The following is a 14,778-nucleotide window of genomic DNA, read 5'->3' as shown; positions in this document are numbered from 1 at the left end:
TAAATTACAAGCTTCAAATGCTGGCCTTTTCTGAGTTTCACAGATACCTCCAAAATTGAGAATCTCACCATGCGCGTTTGTTCACATAATCTGTAAGCAAAGTAATTTGGTGTTCACATTGATAGAAGATAAAACGTTGGAATTTTTGTTGTGTTGAGAGAAATTCTGATAATTTTAGTATTATATTGCTATTGACATAAAGCTATAGAAAAAGAATTTGTATCCATATAAACTTTAACATGAGTGTATTTTTTTTGAAGAAGAAGAAAAGGAGAGAATTACACAAAATGTACAATAATTTGCATGTAGTTTACATAAATGGGTAGTTGTTGGCATATACTTTACATAAATGGACTGTGGTTTGTATGAAGTTCCATATTTCAAGGGGGCTTTCTGTTTCTATACCATAGCTGGGCATTCCACAGTAGACTTGTACCCCAACAGCAGTGGGTACAAAAGCTGAGCAGAATGCCAAGATAACACAGCCAAGTCAAGTCCCAAGGGCAAGAGAGTCTTTCTTTAATGGACCACCCACAGAGTGATGGGAAGTGCAAAGGACACATCTAAGGAGGAGACTTGAGTGATGGTGGAAGTCAGAAGATTTATCTTCTTACCCAGCCATGGAGGATAGAATCTGAATAGGAGAAGAGTTTTCTACCTAAAGCTATAGACAAATTGCATTTGAATCCAGGGAGTTCCTCCCCTGCAGGCCCAACATCAGATGCAACTATCAAGAGCAAGCTTATGGGTTACCAAAGAAACACCATGGCTTGAATGTCCTTTCTGACATCTGTGCTCCAACTTAATCTCCAGTTTCCTGTGGTTGTGGTTTCTCCAGGTGGGGGTTTTAGATAAGATTGTCAGGATGCAGGCCCCCTAAGGGGACCAGTGGCTTCACAAAGGGTGAGGCTAATCTGACAAATTCCTGCTCTGTCTTACATTTATACGGTAGCTTGAAGTTCCTCATCCAATGCTGAAATGGTGTTCCCAGCTTTTCCAGCCTCTGACCTTTGGTTAAACAGTCTCCTGGTTTTTAAGTGTAAATAACCTGTTCTCAGGTATTTTGCTAAACCATGTAGGGAACCCACCAAGACAAGCAGAGAATGCTGTCAGGGTAGAGTTGAAGCAAAGTTTTGTGCTTTTGATTTTGAGACAGGTTCTCCCTACATAGCCCTTGCTATCCTAGAATTTGCTTTGTAAAGGAGGCTGGTCTTGAACTCGTCGAGACCCATCTGGTTCTGCCACCCCAGTGCTGGGATTGAAGGTGTGCACCACCACTGCCCAGCTAAGCTTGAACTGCTTGCACTGAGATTGAGGATTGGCAGTTCTGTGAGGGGGGTAAGTATTGTAACATGCTTCCACGGAGATTGAAGTCTTTATTAGGCTCTATTGAGGCAGCAGATAAAGGAAAAGCCACATGCTTCTCCTGACTAAGGGGCTCGCTAACTCTGGGGAAGTTTCTGCCAGATCTGGTTCTGTAGTTGCTATGTTGTTCTTTGTGAATGATCTGTAATTTGCTGGATACTTTTAAGCTTAAGCTGTTAAAAATCCACCCTATTTTTGAATATTTTAGTATATTTACATATGCTATATTTGTAAATATATATTTATAAATAGATATTCACATAATATATAAATATAGATATATTTGCAAATATATTATGTGTAAATATGCACTGTATATATTGAAATGCAATAAAAAATAAATATCTGAAATAAAATAAGTCTCTTTGGGTTATGTTAAAGAAAGTATTTGAGTCAGGAAAACCTGGAAGATATTTAATTTCTATCTCTATGTATCTATTTAACCATCTTTCATACAATATCCCTAGAATCAAGATGTCTCATTAGAAGTTGGCTCTTATTTCCACTGTGTCCTATTTACCTCTATCCTGCTATGTACTTTGTTATCTTATTGTTCTGTGCTCCAGCATCAACACCCCCTTCCACATCCTGCCTCCCAAACAACTGTTTAAATTCTGCTTGCTCTCTTTCCAGAATCCACTGTGAAATTCTCAATGGCAGTTATTGCTAGACCACTCCTGTGTGCAGCCCCAGGCATCACCCTGTGGTTGCATCACTACATTTTATTTTGGTTATATTTCTGATGCTGCATTCTGATGCAGCTCATCTGGGAACTTTATGGGCAGGAGCCGTGTCTTATCCCTGTGGTATCTTTAGCATCTTGCACTGTGTGGTTTGCCTGTGGTCCTCCAACAAGCATCAAGTGGTAGGTTGAAGGGGTAAACTGTAACATAGGATGAAGCTAATTAAAAGAAATAATTTTACATATCAGAAAATGGAAGTCCATTTTTCTCCCTATGGCAGTGTGCCAGATAAGACCTCCTACCCAAATAATTGTCATCAGCCTCAGCATCAGCATCAGCATCAGCATCAGCATCAGCATCAGCACTGATTGCTACATATACCACATTGCAATCAGCGTGGACCAAACTGACATGGAAAACCATAAGGTGACAAGACACTGAGTCTGCCACCCTCTGTGATTGCTAAATAGTTTTGAACATAATACCAGTTTGGACATTAGATGAAGTAGGCACGGGCCCAGGGCACAAGGCTCCGTATCTGGACAAGGTGGGAGTTTGGGTGCTAGAAAGTGTCTCACTTTTATAAAATGGGGACTAGGAAGAAATCCCCATAAGAAGGAGTTGTGAAAGTATCTTGTCTTTTCCTGTGTGAGCTGCTTGGAGGAAAACAGCTTTATCTGAGAATTTATAGCATGAATCTTCACCCCCATCCTCTGATTTGCAAAATCCCAGCCTAAGCTATCGACATGATGGCCCATTTTCATACTGAGGGACCCAGCAGAGACATTGTCAATTCCTATCATGGGAAAGATTTCTATCCTGATACACAAGCCTGGGAAAGATTTCAATCCCAATACACAAGCCTGTTAGACATGCACACAGCATCACACCTGAGATGCTCCTGCCATTGTCACTGTCCCAGAGGACCTGTGCCTGTGTATGTGCCATCATGTCTGACACACTTGCGCTGTTCCCACTTTACCGTCTTAGCTGACTTCATTTCCAAGCTACCTAGGTATGGCCCTGTGGGGAGCTTAATCCTTTGCTCCTCAAACAGATCCACAAAGAATTTTGTTTTATTTTCCCAAACACCTTTCCAAGTAGATAGAACAAATACTTTCTCCCCTGGTAAATGCTAGAAAAATCACTGTAACATAATTAACTTAGAAGTCTGAGTTGAAACAAAGTACTAACAAAGATGGGTGTAAAACTGACAGTGGTTATTTTGAGACGTTAGGCTGTATTTTTCCATGTCCATGTCCAAACAACTTGCCGTCTTTAGGAGTCTTTGGTGTTTACCAAGGTCCCCATCAGTTTAATGCTGGTTCTTGGTGAAAGAGCTGGAAAAACATAGACACAAGAGAGACCCAATTCAACCTCAAGCATAGCCCTAAGGGTCACAGCCTGACGTATTATTTTCTATAATTCACATTTTTATACACAAAGTCAATAGTATCAGAATACCCCTCTGTAATGACTGGATACAAATGTGTTCTTGTGGACGTGCACAAACCATCCCATGACTATGTTATCTCTCACTTATTACAGATAATGCTTTTGGATAGCTACTAAACTACGGATTTCTTGCAGTCTTGTGAGGGATAGTTTTGTCAATTTGATACAATCTAGAGCCAGCTGAGAAAAGGGTCTTAGTAAGGGATTGTCTAGATCAGGTTAACCTATGAGAAGACTGCTGAGGGACTTTAAAAATAGGTTCAGTTGAGGTGGGGACACCCAGCCTATTGTGGGTAGTGCCATTCCCTGGGTTTGGGTCCTGGACCGTACAAGAGTAGGGGAAGGGAGATGATGGCTAGGCATAGATTCATTTATTTCCCATTTCTGCTTTTGGATATGATGTGACTGACTGCTTCCAGTTCCTGCCTTGACTTCCCCATAATGATGGCGTGCAGTCTGGAACTGTAAGTCAAATAGGACCTTTCTCTCCTCAGCTGCTTTTTGTTGGGATATTTTATCACAGCAACAGAAACGAAAGTAGGGTAGGTCTTTATGTGCATATGGAAAGATCCAGTGTGTGGGATGCTAATTACACACAACATGTCTGTAAATTGGTCTTCAACCAGTTCCTATGAAGATGAATTCCTTAATCCTTCCATTAATGCTGAAACTGAGTCTTGGGTTGGGACAAAGCGCATGTCTGTAAGAGCCTTTTTTGATGTTTCTTTCTTATGATGATGTGAAAGAAAGGTGCATTCAAGACCCTTGAGAAGAAGAATGCTTGAAATGACAGTCTAGCAACTCTTGGAGGCCTTGGACATCGCTAAGTAAAGCCAGTTGGATGAAGGGCAAATGAAACTCACTTTTTCCCAATGTCTTGTCTATTGGGAAAGAAAACATAGCACCATGTCTTCACTTTTAATATGATATGATAAACATAGAAAGGGAACAGCATTCATTTTGTTTAATATTCCATGAAGGTATTTTTGAGCTGGGTAATATTTTATTGTCTGGGAGTATAACAAATGTCTGTGTCATTTCTCAGTAATGAAACCTGTCAAGGAGTGATCCTTGTTTGGGAAAGTGAAGCTTAAAAAGCACGCTTTTGCTAATAAATCATAGAATGTAACATAATACAGTGTGACGATGTTAAACAAATAATTGTATCTGCAGATGGAATCTGAACCCAAAGGGAAACACTCTCTGGGTTTGCTTTGTTCTCTACCTTACACACACAATGAACACACACTCACACACACATCACACAGGCAGGCACACCAGGTCATGCTCAAAGGACAGGGACATTTTGTACCGTGGCTCAGAGAAGGAAGCTAGTAACAACAGTGACTTAGATTTGGTCCTTTTTGCCCTTATGCCCCTTCTATAGATCTCCATGATTTGTTATCTGTGGCTGGTCCAGTGTTAAGTTGTGTATGAACTCTCTTATTCATATTCACCACAGAGCAGGATTTATTACAAAAATGGGTACCAAAACTTCAGTTCCTCCTTATCTCTGAGATGCTGTAAGGCTTGTTATGCCGCTTAGATCCTTTGGGCTTCATGTCTATTTCATTTTAAAATTTACAACTTTCTTCCGTTCTCCTTGACCCTCAAACTTGAAGGGAACTAACCTGTGGAATACTAGTCTCCATCATCTATGGGGATGCATTCCCAAACCTCTGCAGGTAGCCTAAACCTTTGCACAGTATAAACTCTACATAGATTATCTTCCTTTTTTTATTGTACACATTTATAGTGCATTTTAACCTGTAAGCTGCACATAGTAACTCATTAATAAAAACCAATAACAAAACATGACTTCGTAGCATTCTCTTTCTCTCTCTTTCCATCTCAGGCTCAAAATTTCTTAGTGTTCTGTCTCTACCTCTTTTTTTGTGAGATGCTGTTTAATGATCCAATAGTCATGTTGTTATGAATGTTACAAATGTTACAAATAAGTGTCTTGAACGATGCCCAGGCTGCTGTATAAGGGTTACTTGAGGATAATGTCTGCAAGGTAGTTTGTTTTACAACCAGGGTAGCTTCTAGGTGACTAATGAGGATGCTGCTTATACAACATGGATACTCTGGAGGAAGGGGCAACTCATGTTCTTGGTGGGACAGAGCTCTACCACTGTAGTATGCATCAGGGTGCAGTTTAAGAAACTACAATTTTTTTTTTTTATTCCTGAAAACTGCAGGAATTTTAAATCCACTTTCTTCATATTCTGGTCAACACTAGGTAACAGAAACCATGCAAAGCAAACTGTAGATAACAGGAGAAGAACTGCAGACGGGGGCCACTGTCCTTTCCATGGTGTGCGCATGTTCAGTGTTTGCAGTAACTATTCTGAAGTGGATTCTTTCTTCACGATTAGCTCTTTTTGACAGATGCTAGAGTAGACACACTGTTGTTCCTGTTGCAGAGACAAACATCTGGGCTACCAGGCCATTCTGGTGGTTTTGTGTCCCCAGAGGCTGGCTCTACATGTTTTAAGGTCATAGTGAACTGTGTAGATGCAGGTATATGTGCTGTGTGTGTGCCCTGGGAGTTGGGGAGACCCCAAGTCAGCAGGTCTCACAGCGTTCTCTAAATGTTATTGCTGTTGGCAAGGCCTTATCTCAGATGAGGTGGTGAGTTAGTAAGCTGCCATGGAGAAGTATGATTTTGTAAAATTAGATGGGGTAGAAAGGAACAGAGTTAATTCCAGACCCATAGGCAAGAGCGGTGAAGTCACTGGGGTCTTTGTTCTCGGAGGTTATCAGGTCTACCATCTTTCCTTCTGAGTAACAGCAGGCACTCTCTGGCTGTCAGCTGATATGCAGGTAGACACTTGCCACATGGATGAGGCCACCCCAGGGTTACACACTGGAGTCCCTAGGAAGAAAAATGAGTGAATCCCACACCCCTCCCAAGGAATTTGTTTTCTTCAACTAGCCCTAAACCCCAGTGTCAAGCTTTGTCACAATATTCAAAATGACCATAGAATTGTGACCATAGAATATTTATCCAAACTATTCTCCAAGGTGACCAGGTAGAGCCTCATGCATGGAAAACTCCAGAAAGTTCCATGGACATGAAAATACACTTCAGACCCATAAGATGCCCTGTATTTTTAATAGACGGTATTGGAAAGTCTTTAGAGAGCTACAGGCTAAGTAAAGCTTCAGATTTGTACCTGGCCTTGTTTTGGGAGTGGGCAGGGGGAGAATAAGCCTGCAGGTAGAGCTTGCCTATGTGTTCCAACTGATGTGCTCAACAGTGCACTAAGAGTTTATAGGAGCGTCCATGGACCAGGCATGATCATTTTCTTTTTGCTATTAGCTCTCGGTTCTCCCTGCTCTTTTAGAAAAATTAAAACAATCTGTAGCAATTGCACAGATATATAGGATATATATAGTTTGAAGCCATGACTACCTTCCGTCATCTTGAACGCTCATTCTTCCTTCCCAGTGAAACATACAGTCTCCCCTTTAGCTAGTTTGGTGGAGGCAGTCATCCCATTCAGTCACCCCACAGAACCCTAGAACCACATTCTCCTAAGTACAGTTTTGCATCTCCTGACCAACCTTTTCTACTTCCTGTGTGGCCGCCTCTCCAGCTAATGGCATTTGTTGCTCTGCTCTCTATTTCTATAGGATCTTAGTTTTCTCTGCATTTTCTGAGAACATAAGATCCATGGCTTTCCACATATAACTAATGTGTGAGGCCCTAGGGTCAGGATTTACCTCATGTAGACAACATAGACCCCATTATTTGTCTGTGGGACAATGTCTGGATTGTTCATTGAGGTGGGAAGTCCTAGACCACTGTGGGTAGTACCATTCCCAAGCAGAGGGTCCTGAATTATATAAGAAAGGATAAATCTAGCTGAGAGGCAGCCACCAAGCAAGGGTCCATGTATTTGTTCTCTTGGTTCTTGACTTTATGTCCTTCTCTTGACATCTTGGCCATAATTGACTATAATCTGGACTTGTAAACCAAATAAACTCTTTCTTCCCCAAATTGTTTTTTTTTTTCCTTCCAAGATCTTTTCTCAGAGTAACAGAAATAAAACTAGAAGATATGTCAACTAAACTTTTGTGTGTTCATTTAGGAAATGCTTATCAAGTATCTATAGTATACCAGATATGCATTGGAGATACAGCTGTAGGCCACTTATATAGAAGAGATAGGAAGAAGTACATGGTCCAGAAGGCACTTCTTTTAGCTTGAATAACAAGGGAAAACATTTCTGAGGACAAACCTGAGTGAATTTCAAGACACTTGGTCATGTGAAGAAATTGGTGTTCAAGGTAGGGGAATAGGTAACTCCAAGGCTTCAAGGAAAACACAAATTTAATGAATCCAAAGAACAGATGTAGTACAGTGTGGTACAGTGTTCATACAGTAGTGGCAGCAATGGGATGGAGCAGATGAAATTCTAAACAGTCTTAGTAAATAAGAAACACAGAGCCAAATACAGAGGAAATAGCCAAAGAGATCAGAGCAATAGCCATGACTACCTTTAGCTTACCACCAGCAGTAGCTTCCCCAGAGAGAGTTTTTTCCTGCCTGACTTTTGTTTTTATTGCCTTTCTGTTCTGCCTTCTCATTGGCTCTAAGCCCAGCCACATGACTTCCTCATTACTGCCTGTCTATACAGACCTCCAGGTGTCTATGGTTGGTATTGGGATTAAATTCTCTTGTCACCACACTTGGCTGTGTCCTTGACCACACAGAGACTCTCCCTGCCATGTAATCAGATTAAGGGCATGTTTTAACACCACCAGACTTCTGCTTGATGGCTATTTGGCCTCTGATCTCTAGGTAACTTTATTTATCAACATATAAATAAAATATCACATTTCATCACAAATAAAATATCACCACATTTCCCTCTTTTATTCTAATAAAAAGAAAAAAGCTATAACTAATATATAACTTATATATTTTATATATTTCTTATAACTAATATAAGTACAATAACTATACACACACACACACACACACATATATATATATGTATGTGTATATATATATATATATGTATATATATATATATATGGAATAAATACCTCAACAATATCTAGTCTATTTGACATTGACATTTGACAAACTCAGAGAAAATATTCCATTATCTATCCTATTTTGGTAAGTCCAAAATGTACCTGATTCACTTTTTATCCTAACTTATATTACTAACAGAGAACTAGCTTATAATGTCTTTCAAATTCATATACTTATGCCTCTTTAGTGAGTTTCTTTTATGAAATTCTTAACAAGGAAAACTATAACTACTAATTTTCAACTAATTATAACTATAACCACAATCCATAACTATCTAATCTTCAACTCCCTCAGAGACCCAAGAAGGAAATAATATTACCTAACAAAACAGGAAGTACAAACAAGCAACTTCCAAAAAATTGTGAATTGACAGAAGCAGCCAGCTGCCTGGACAGTCACCAGATGTTTCTCCGCATTGTTGGGGCATCATCTTCAGCCTATAGGCTTAGCATATCTGACAGACTCATTTGTGAAGTAGGATGTACACAAGGCCTACAGTTCGACCTCACATTCGGTGAGAGTAGTTCATGTACCAGAAACACCTGAATTCCACTAGTATCCTGTCATAATTCAAGATTTTAAATTCTGGAAATTATTGATGTTTTTGGAATTCAGCTCTCCATTTTTCTTGGCTTGTGTGTGGCTTCATCTCGGCATCCTGTTCTTCTCCATATCCCTTTCTTCTCAACTTGTGGGTGGCTTCATCTCTTTTATTAAATGCCAGTCTACCATTGAGAGGTTAGACTCCATCAGCCTAGTTATTCTTTCAAGAATAACTGTTTTCGTTACTGTCCCACTGCAATTAGAAGCCATTGGTCCACTGTCTGTTCAGCTGCCTTCGAAGAAAGGGGCACTGTACCTTTTCTGGATTGCAAAGGCCACTTCAGGGATGGTGCCATATTGTCCTGGTCTCAGAGGATGACTGTTGCTAAAGCCATGACCACACTTGTCTTAGTAAAAATCAGTAGTCCTTTGTTTTGTGTCCTGTCCATCCATTTTGTCCTGTTTGTCAGCAGTTGATTTGAGGATACTTTGTTGTCCAGTGGCTAACTTTTGCCACAATGAAAGTTAACTCCATATGCAGTTTCTTCAATGACCATATCTTCTCTGAAGTAGATTGGTATTGCCGGGAGCTAACATGTCTCATAGTCATAAAAATAAGAAAAAAAATCTAAGTTATTAAAACATCTTAAATGCCATATTCTGTAGATCTCTGAAGGGTTTGAAGATGACTTGTCTATCTAAAATATATCTCTGCTTAGCCTTGAAAACATACCTAATATGACTACAAGTTTGATTGTAATGTCTAACGACTAACTTTCATTTCTTTATATCCTAATAGTTGGTAATAATAACATTAAATGATTAGCAAATTGTATTGCATTGTTGAATGAACTATATAAGTACAATATCCTTAACAAAATTAGAAATACACATACAGCATTTTCTGACAATATCAATCACAATATATATAATTTGTATACAATATATAAAAATCCAATCCAATGTAAAGTATTCAAAACTAGTAATTGTCTTTTAAAAGTAGATTCAATAATCTACCTTTTTATCTATATCATATCTATATCCTCTCTTTTCAGATTAGATTCAATAATCTACCTTTTTATCTATATCATATCTATATCCTCTCTTTTCAGAGCAGATTCAATAATCTACCCTCTATTTTACATGTCTCCATCCTGCTGGGAGTGAGAAACTCAGCAGCTGGTGTGATTCAGTGACTCCACTCCAAATGAACCCTTGGGGTATATTAACCAGGGACTGTTGACTCTGCATCCAGGCACTGCAGTGTTGGGGGATACATTGTTAATTTGGCTAAGCCTTCTCCTCTGCAAGCACCTGGAACATCCCCACAGCAGACAGTACTTCAGGTTGATTCAGCTGTGAAGCTGCAAGAGCAAATAGAAAAGAAAAAGAGAGAAAACATCTGTTTCTCTTGTAGAAAGAAACAGGACCAGGCTCAAGACTCTGTGGGGGTAAAAAAAAAAAAAAAAAAAAAAAGATTTTCATGTGAGTCTGCTTACTGTTTGCTGACTTCTTGGGGAAATGCCATAGATGTGTCCAGCAGGAAAGACAAACTGGCCAATAACTCAGTCATCTCAGATATTGCCAGGGAAGGATGCAAACAAGATTGCTTTAACACGACAGGAAAGAAAACATACTGCCTGTTATTTATTTATCTATTCATTTCATCCCCATTTTATTGTGTTTAAAAATGTCAAGAAAGTCCTGTTTATTCTTGCAAACTGGCTTCTTGAACTATCTCCCCACCTTTCCCCCTGAAAAGCTACATGAGGTCAATGATCAATACTAAATGTATTTCATATCTCCTTAGATAATTTGATAGTTCCAATCTATGTAATTTCTTAGAATCAGTTTTTCCGTTTGTTTTTATCTTCCTGAAAAATGACTGGGTTTTTGATGCAAGTTTTAACATGTCAATGAAATCAGAAGAGGCCAAGCGGTCTTGAAGAGTAATGTATTTTTCCCTCCCTCAGGGGGAATATTTTTCCCCAAGGGGTAAAATTATGAGCTTCTATTGTCCAAATGATCTTTCAAATTGTTTTAGTCAGAGGCAATCAGATAAAGGGAGATGCTGGTCCACAAGGGACCCTTTTGGAAGAGAGAATGGGCAGTCTTCCCTGTGAGGTTTGTTGGCTGCACGGTGGCCAGGTCCAGACCATGGCCCAATTAATCAAGTCTGACAGGAAAGCACACACTGCATCCGTGGCCTTCAGGGTGATGGATGAGCATCCAACATGCTGTTTGTTTCCCCTGACAATTCCCAGCACCTGCTTTCCACCCAGCATCAAATAATCACAGATCTACAGGGTGGGAGAATGAATGGGAGGGAGATGTCTGTTAGTCAAGTGATGGATTTGCCTTAGGCACCAAGAGCAGCAGGACCTAATGAACCAGCCAGCAGAGGCAAGGACCACTTAGAAACTGAGCCACTGGCCCAGCAAAACCACATGCTGTTTCCCTTGTCTGAACAGCAGAGCCTTGGGTAAATGCCTACAAAAATCCCCTGGGCAGCTTGAACTGGAGACCCATGTGTGCTTAGAAGCCCCTAAGATCATGTTTCCCCTGTAGCTTGCACTTTAGTATTTGGATTCCCCGCTTCTCTTGGCCATAAAGCCAGGAGAGACACAAAAGCTGGTGAGGTTTTCACCCACAGGATGAATCAAGGAAAACTCAATAGTTTTTAAAGGACAGACTCTCTAGGCTTCCTCGTATGGCTCTTTGGGCATTCCACACTAAATTGGGAGTAAGAAAATAAATCAGATGAGCTCAGAAGAGCAAGATTTTTCTTTGACTACATGGAGATGTTGCCATGAAGGATTCCACAGGGAAAAACAAAAACAAAAACAAGTTCTCAAAGGTACCCCAATTGTCCTTCCTGTGGCACTGGACCTTTTTCTTCTTCTTTTTTATTTTTTAAGTAAATCTATATCCATGTATTTATTTATTTGTAGAGATCACGGAGTTCCTGTCTGCTCTGTTTCTTTGGTCACAAATTTATTCTGTGGTCAGAGACACCTAAGCCCATGAGGCACGTGCCATCCAGATCTGAACACAGGCTGTTTACATGCACTTCCAGGAAAAATATTGACAAGGCAGTAAAAATACTTCCCTTGATTGCTTGGCCTTATATTTGAAAGCTGAAATTACAGGGACTTTTCTCTTTTAGTTGTTTATTTTTAGCTTCTCTATTTTTCTACCTTTTGGCTTTTTGGAGGAGGGGGGAAACTTGCCTTTTAGAATGTGGTCTATTTATATCCACAGCATCCTCACTACTTCCCTCCCATGAGTTCTTAAGCTCTGTGGGGTCAAGGTCTCTCAAATTCTGGAGATAAGAAGAAGGAGAGTTTTTCACAGACCAGAAGAAATTTCAAAGACAAAAAGAGCACTTCATGTCAGTTTTCAGAAAGGCCACCATTCCTTCCTGCTTGCCTCTGACCAAGGATTAGAAATAGTCACAGATCTGAGTGAATGAGTTGAGTCTCACTTTATGGATGCATATATACATGCATGTACATATGAGTGTATATATGTGTGTGTGTGTGTGTGTGTGTGTGTGTATGGCTTCGTGTAATGAATATATATATGCATGCATTTGTGTAAACTTATCTGTTTTGAAACGGTCTCACTGCGTATCCCAGGTTGGTGTTGAACTCCCAATTCTCTGTTTTAGCCTTCTGAATGCTGGGATTATAGGCCTGGGGCATAATTTCCTGACTGAATCTAACTTTATTGATATTATGCAACATGATCTCATTTAACTCCATTATGACATCCCAGAAGCAAGAGATCCACCCCATTTGGTCTCCCCTGACCATTAACTCTGCGCTCCACTGTTTAGACCATCTCTCTTTTGTTACCTACCTAACTGAAATTGAAGTGTGTATTTGTTTGACTGTTTATTTCTTTGTCATTTTCATCAAAATTAAAGGTACTGATGTTCTGGACATAGATAATATATTCTATTTTTATTTTTGCTTTTGATTGTAATCATAGTTGAGTGACATTTTCATTGATTTTGTAATTACTTCACAAGCTGTTTATGTATCTTCTTTCTTTTTTTTTTTTTTTGAAGATTTATTTATTTATTATGTATACAGAAGAGGGCGCAAGATCTCATTACAGATAGTTGTGAGCCACCATGTGGTTGCTGGGAATTGAACTCCGGACCTCTGGAAGAGCAGCTGGTGTTCTTAACCTCTGAGCTATCTCTCCAGCCTATATCTTGACTTTCTTATTGACTGACAGGGCTGATTTTATTTTTTCTTAATCAAAAAGAGCAGATGGCACCTGTCACTCTTTGAGGAGATTGCTCACAGAATCTGTACCAGTGATGTAGAATATCCCTTTGAGTGTCTCTTGAAAAGATCCAAACATTTCGTAGGGAATGTCCCACACATTGCTGGTACTACCAGACATCGGCTGACTCCCTTCAATGGTTATTAGCTACTTATTTCCTTCCAAACATTTCTGCTGAGGGATCCCCACAGAACTTCTGGGGATTCAGCTTGTGAGTTTGTACTTTATGTATCGTGGTGGTCTTTGCCTACTTCATATTCTTTCATGAAAACATGTGTACTTCTGGCCAATGCAGCCATCCAGAATACATAGGGGACACTGACTAAGATAAAGGAATGAAAATATTGGATCACTTAGCAAGGACACTCTACTGCTCACTCCTGGAACATATACTGCTAGTACTCAACAAAGAGTTGCTCAGATAGGTTAGTCCTCATCAGCTGTTGGAGATTGGGGCTCACCTGAATCTTGATTCTCAGCCCACAGAGAGGTTAAACTACCCTTTTCCTAACAATTCACATGAGGTTGGGTCTCTTCCTCTCACTGGTAGCAAGATACCTTTTTAAAGTACCACCACATCATGAAGAAAATGATTTGAGTGATTCAGTTACTACAACAATGAGGTGAATCTGTGTGAATCCTGGGGGGGGGGGGGGTGGCAGGTGTCAGTCCATTATAATTGCCGGGCTGTCTGTCCAGCTACTGCATCTATAGTGAACATGGCACTTCGAGTTGCTAGTGTTCTTACACATGTGTCCAACAAACACAGGAAAACTTGAATACAGAGCTATGTACCACATGTTGCTCAGATGGCTGTGGAGCCCCTGCTTCCTACTGTCACAGTGAGGAAGATACTTTTATGTATCATTGGTTTTATAACCAAGGAGAAAGAGTGAGCCCAGCTAATTCTACCTTGGTCACCAAAATTTGAAACCAAATTGTCAGAGCTCACCTAAGGACACTTGCAGCACTGGTTATGGCCAAGAGATGTTTATATGGCCTGGGAGGTACCTAACCCAGATGAGTCACTCACAGTTAGCTCCTAAGATTTGGCCAATTTCTCTATTTTAGAATCCACAAATATTACAATTTCCACGAGAAACCTCAGAGGTCCCATTTCTGGCTCAGGAGAGGGTTAACTCCACCCAAGAGTCTTCCAGGACTGGGCTTCATTCATTTTCCAAAAATTGAGCATGTTCTGTTCATTAGTCCACTGCACATCGTTAAAAGAAACCCACACACCAACAATTAGCTGAATCCCAGCCATGCAGTGTTGCAGTGACCTTGACCTCATCTCCCCGTTATGCTCTTGGATTTGATCAATTCCCAGAAGCCAGCATTCTGCAGAGAAGCCTCGGACTCAAACAAATGAAGGCGTTTTGATGG

This window comes from Onychomys torridus, chromosome 11 (assembly GCF_903995425.1).
Source record: "Onychomys torridus chromosome 11, mOncTor1.1, whole genome shotgun sequence".
NCBI classification, from domain to species: Eukaryota; Metazoa; Chordata; class Mammalia; order Rodentia; family Cricetidae; genus Onychomys; species Onychomys torridus.
This window is presented reverse-complemented; position numbering follows the sequence as displayed.